The 6,549-nt window shown below is 37.3% G+C and overlaps 1 long non-coding RNA gene across 1 annotated transcript; it reads right to left on the bottom strand.

Moving 5' to 3' along the window:
• Positions 1-4,002: 4,002 nt before the first annotated feature.
• LOC125781035 (uncharacterized) lies at positions 4,003-5,083 on the bottom strand. The gene is made up of 2 exons (XR_007424086.1): positions 4,366-5,083; positions 4,003-4,264 (listed from the first exon to the last, which is right to left on the bottom strand). It is a non-coding gene; the product is annotated as an uncharacterized LOC125781035 (long non-coding RNA).
• Between the last annotated feature and the right edge of the window lie 1,466 nt (positions 5,084-6,549).

The following is a 6,549-nucleotide window of genomic DNA, read 5'->3' on the forward strand; positions in this document are numbered from 1 at the left end:
TGACGCAATCGAAACGCTGAATGAGTTACTCCCTCACTTCCTCTCCTCGGTCACAGCCAGGCTGTGTGCTGCTGCTGCTGCGCTCTGAGAAACTCTTTTCTCTGCTGTGGCCAGGCCAGGCCCGTGCTGCGGGGGTTCTGCTGCCCCTCCTTCCTGCTGCTGCTGCTGCAGGGTCAGACTTTTCAGCTGCTGCTGTCTCGTCTCCTCCTGCTTGCTCTGTGAGCGATCTCTGTTGCTGCACAGCTGTCGAACCCTCGCCTATCAGTTGATCTGCGTACGTTGTTCTCTCAGTCACCTGGAATGGCTCAATCCAGCCATGCTCGTTCCCCTTTCGTGCGCAATGGCGGAGTAACCCTCACTCTGTGTCTGGACTGGTCCACCTTTGCACCACGTTCTCCTTCTCCCCCTGTGTAAACAGATCTGAAACGAGACTTTTATATTCATTATAATCATGTTTAAGGTTCTCTATTCATTTTGTAAGTCTTTTAAGGGGTCCTCCGTGTCTCCTTCCTGCAAGTTAAAATACATGGTTAAAATACATTTATCACACTTAACTGGAGCTCTAATTTCCCCTTGGAAGTTAATTATTTCATATTTAAATTTTGTCTGTGCACAGATTTCAGCCCAATTTTTGTTTTCTTACCTTCTTCAGTTGTCCTGATTTTCAGTTATACTCAATCATGATCTTTACTGTCAAATGTGCGTTCAATCCGTAACATTTAGTAATTTTCAATTTTAAATTAATACATTTAATTGTCAGCACCATTAATTACTGGCTTTTACCTTACTTTTGTTCACATCCCTTTCCCTTTTAGTGTAACTGCTTCCCCGTGGCTATAACTAATCTCTTATATCCAAATTAGCTTTTACAAACCAATGTTCACCACCCAGTTTACCACTAGACACACACTATTTCTCATGCATGCGTACACTCACAAACTCAAACACTTCCACTCTCACAAACACTACCAAAGCCAAAGAACACATCTCAACTCTGCAGCATCATTGCACAGACCATATTTTACTGCTTCACAGCACAAAACTGCTGCTTTACACACACCTGCTGTTAAACCTCCCACTGAATGCTTCCTGCATATCTTCTAATATTGTATTGATAATACTATATAGATAATAAATAAGGAACAAACATTTGGAAATATATCTTAATCATGTTTATTATTATTGCTCCATGCAAAGTTTTAATGATCAGCTGCTCTATTCTCCCATTCATCTCCACACTGATTTATACAATATCAGGGCCCAAAGTTTTAAACTCAAACAAACTACACATAATGTGGCTTCTGTCTCAGGAATGGTTCCATATTGATGTATTGGGCTTTCTTGGGTTACCGCTTGTGGCTATATTATTTTACCTGCCACTTTGTTTTCTGAGGTGTGCTATGTATTAAGTAATTATATTTCTGACTTTATTCAGTTCCCAAGACTTTTATAAAGCCTTGATTTCTAGATTTAGTTGATTTTATTTAGTGCTTTAAGAATTGGGAGAAGTGGAACGTGATTAAATTTCTCTGTATCAATCGTTCCATTACAGACAATAATATTAGCAATATCAATAAACAATTTTATGCTTTGCTTTGTTCTTGTTATTATAGCAAATAAAATCCGAACAATGCGTTTCATTTACTGATCAATATGTTCAATATGTATTTATGCATATACAATGCCAAGCAGATTGCTTTTCACAATTATCAACAATACATCTATTTCCTTAAACAATTTATCAAGCCTCACACATTGTTCCTCTTGTTCAAAAAAATGGCTTACATGTTGAATAGTGAAAGTTTAATTTTGTGAATTCTAAAGTGTCTACATTTCATATTTTAAAATTAGGATTGAGTGTGTCTTAAAAGCTAAAACTTTTACAATATTGCTGAAAGTAATTGCTCATCTGCATAGTGGTTGTTTTAAAACCAAAAGTTAAAAATAAATAGATACATAAATAAACTAAAAGTTGAACAATGCTCTTTATGTATAAAATAATGATTGGTCAAAATTTTTAGTAATAGTGGTGAGGGATGAAAAAGGTAATAGGTTTAAAAAAGATAAAAAGTATAAAATAATTATTGGGCAAATAATGGTGGTAATAATGATTATCTATTTACATCACCCCCTTTTTCTGAAACAGGATTTATGTTTCAGAGAACTTAACGCAAAATTGCTTCACCCTCTGACTGTCCATTGGGCTGGTCTACCCTGCCCAGGCCTCCACTGACACACACCCCATCACTTCATTCATCCACTCACTCTCGCCTGGGCTGCGCTTCCCTTCCACGATGTTTTAGAGATGTTTCTCCGTGGTCTTTTGAAATGCATGTGGTGGTCAGATCGAGACTGTGCCTGTCTTAGGTTGTCCCGTTGTAGTACGTTGGGATCTTACCCGTCTTTGGCTAACCAGCCTATCACACTAAACCACACACAGCGTAGCAGCACTGTTTTATCAACATTCATTGCCGTATTCATTGCGTGTTCCTGCAGGTTACAGTTAGGGAACGCAACCCCAGGTATGTCATACTGTCATAAATTCACACTCTGATGTTTACCGTGAAAGCCCATGCAAGGCACCAAGTACCCATGGTTTATTATTTGTTATTATTGTATACAGATTTTCTTTATTACCATCAGTATCACCCTTTCTCTCCCACTGAATTTAGCTTAAATTATTTGCTTTGATGTCACTGCTCTGGAATAGACCCAAAAGAGTGCATGTCAATGAATAATTATTCAGATTTGGCATCTGTATCTCACAGATGTACCACAAGGTTAAATTTTGGTCCAGTTTTATTTAATATATACATAAATTATATTGCTGGCTCTGCTTCTCAGATTGCAAACTTTACCATTATGCAGATGAAACAATTTTATATTGCTTAGCCGATTTTGTTCATGCTACAGCCAGAAAATTTCAGAATGCATTTGCTTTATAGGTGGCATTGTATAAGCATGAAAACTAAACTTATGCTGTTTTCCAGATCTCTTTCTAGTCTAATTTAATACCGTAAAGCAAAACAGAGAGCTGCATTTTCAAACACATTTTATTTCCCCTTATTTAAAATGAGAAAGACCCAATTCACTACAGCTTGTATTACATCCAATACTGAGTTTCCTTTTCAAATCAGTAAGGTCTTTCCTCATTGGTGTCTGAAATGTACTCATGCTCTTAACACAATCAAAATATCAGCATAGAGAGAGAGAGACATGAGATCATAGAGAAATTAGATTTTACATCTGTCTTATATAAGTCTCATTCAGCTAGGACTGAACTGAGATCAGTCTGAATAAGAAACGAATAGTAAGATAATTAACTAAATCACCTGATAGAAAAAGCTGTGTTTGGAATGGCTCACTCATTAACTCATTCACTATTCACTATGTAGCATTTTCTATTTATTGAACTGAGTATTTAACAATCAAAGAATAAACCATGTTTATTTGTCCTGCTCTGAGGACATCTTACACAACAGTACTGCATGGCATAGTATATTTTGGAATGTTTAGCATACATCTTCTGTACAATATTATTATAATATAATGTAATTAATAGTGAAACTATATGGGGAAAAAATGTACTGCTGAGTTTCGACAAAGCATTGTAAAAATGGCCAATCCAAATTGCTTAGTATTTCTGCAATAGGAAACGATTCCGACACAGCCACACACCTTCATTATTTTCATTATTAGCTTTGCTTATAGAATATAGAGTTAGACATATGTCCCTGTTAGGTTAGGGCCCCCAAGATATAGTCCAATACCCAAAATTAAGCTAATTATTTTCATCAATTCTGTCTCCATAATCCCTTTACTAAATTCTCTAAATTCTCTAATTATTTATCCAGTCACACACCTCTCTGACATTATTCAACAACTTAATTATTCATATTAACACTTCCCCAACCTCGCTTACATTAAAGTATACCTTACTCATGATTGGGTATTCACATTTTCACATTCTCTTTTTAGAACTGTCTTATAACGTATGCATATTTATATTATATTATATTTCTATGTCACATCAGTTACTTTACTCTGTTAATTATTTAATTATTTATGACCATTAGTAATATCTACTGCACTGCTCCGTTTACAGATAGATCTTTACCTTGTATAGTTAGGTTTTTTATATCCTTATATTTTCTTATATATATATATATATATATATATATATATATATATATCTACCCATACAAAAGCCTTTTCCCCCTGTTCACCTCTGTCCCCCATTTTCACTGTGTATTACTCTATTGCCCTACTGAACTTATGTTCTATTTTCTATGATGTCTCACAAGCGTTAATTCACAAATAAAACCAACCTCTCAGTCTAAAACCAATAGGCTGGACCAACTCCACCTACTTCACCTTGGACTCCTCCCCTGCAGTGGGACTCATCCATTCCTATTTCGTTGTCACACAAGATTTCGTACACTCAACCAATCACACTGCTCACCGGAGCCCCGCTCTCACACAGTTTAACACACACTCCAATACATACACACACACTTCTGTTTCACTCACTCTGTCTTACACACACTCTTTAATTCGCTGCCAGACACTTTCTCACTCACTGCCACACACACATTCTTTCTCTCCGCCACACAAGATACACATTTTCTGTTTCTCTCACAGGAAAACTGGACACGCACACTTTCACACTCACAGGTACACTTTTAATCCCTGTAACAGACACTCGTAGACCCTTTTCTTTTTCTCTCTGTCAGTCGCACATACACAATCACAAAGTCAGACACACTCAGTCCCTGGAATAAGCACAAATACACACGCATACTCTCTCACACTTATTGGCCACAGACTCACTTCCCTCAAACTTATAGTTTATACTGCTATGTATACCCCTTTTTATTTGTTTTATTTTACCCCAGACAAGACGTGAATAAGCAATGCACACAAGCAGTGGGTCGCCGCCCACCCGCGAGATACCGCTCCCGGTCTGCCTTCGATTATACCTAAGGACCCCCGTTCACACTTTTAAGCTACTCATTTATTTTAAACTAACACTCACGCGCTAATGAAGGCTTTCCATATGGTCCCAGTCACGCTTCTTAAAGCCCGCAACTTTCAACATGAAACCCAATATATTAACCCGATCTTTTGTCAATTATTTCTATCTGTATTAATACGTAATAGGTACATGACCATTAGTAATATCTACTGCACTGCTCCGTTTACAGATAGATCTTTACCTTGTATAGTTAGGTTTTTTATATCCTTATATTTTCTTATATATATATATATGTCTATCTACCCATACAAAAGCCTTTTCCCCCTGTTCACCTCTGTCCCCCATTTTCACTGTGTATTACTCTATTGCCCTACTGAACTTATGTTCTGAATATTCAGGAGAACCCACACATGAAAGACCGTCTAACAGCCGTCCCAGTATAAGTTCTGACCCCCCTCTGATCTGACTCCATGTTTTATACCCCAAATGACGTGAAACCTGCTGATGAGGCGTTGCTAAGATCATCTCATGTTAGCATGCGTAATTTCACGTGTTAGTACTCAAGTTTCACGTGTCTGACTGGACCACTAGTGTTTGGCCTTGACTGTGTTCTTCCAGAATGGAACATCGTGGCACTATCTGTGTGTGTGCGTCACCCCCCGCTTTGAAGCCGCTGCAGGTTCCCCCACACACAGAAGACCGCTTTGATCTAAAAGCCTCCTCTGTAGAAATGTAGTCTCGTACCGAGTGTACCAGTCGAGTTGATGACCGTTAGTTAGGGTCATGCAGTAAACAAAATGCTTCAAGCATGAGCTACACGAGTCTCACAATAAATCTCATATGTTATATGTTAATGTGTTAGTGGCGCGTGGTTAGACCGCCATACAATAGACCCTATGTGTTAGTAAATGCCTTATGTATCATGTGGGTTAATTTGTCATATAATAGAGTCTGTGTTAGTCACATGCCTGATCAAACAATGTTTTACTATATATGTAAAGAATATATTGTGATTATTGGTTAATCTTCTATATAGATGCGTGTAAAATACACTGTGAGTAAAAATGATCAAATGTAAGGTGAGTATTGGTTAATGCATATAAAATACAAGGTTTCACACAATGATTATGTAATTATAGATACTAAGATAAGTAATCATAACTGAAAGATATTTGTCAATACACTTAAGGTAAAATAAAGTTACTCTTCAGCACCCTTATCATTTTATTGATTTGAATACTCCTAACTACTTTTTACTGACTTACTGAAGCACAAAATTGGTTTGGTAACCTCATTGAGCTTTGAACTTCATAGCCAGGTGTATCCAATCATGAGAAATGGTATTTAAGGTGGCCAATTGCAAGTTGTTCTCCTATTTGAATCTCCTCTGAAGAGTGGCATCATGGGCTCATCAAAACAACTCTCAAATGGTCTAAAAACAAAGATTGTTCAACATAGTTGTTCAGGGGAAGGATACAAAAAGTTGTCTCAGAGATTTAACCTGTCAGTTTCCACTGTGAGGAACATAGTAAGGAAATGGAAGACCACAGGGACAGTTCTTGTTAAGCCCAGAA

This window comes from Astyanax mexicanus, chromosome 14 (genome assembly GCF_023375975.1).
Source record: "Astyanax mexicanus isolate ESR-SI-001 chromosome 14, AstMex3_surface, whole genome shotgun sequence".
Taxonomy (NCBI): Eukaryota; Metazoa; Chordata; class Actinopteri; order Characiformes; family Acestrorhamphidae; genus Astyanax; species Astyanax mexicanus.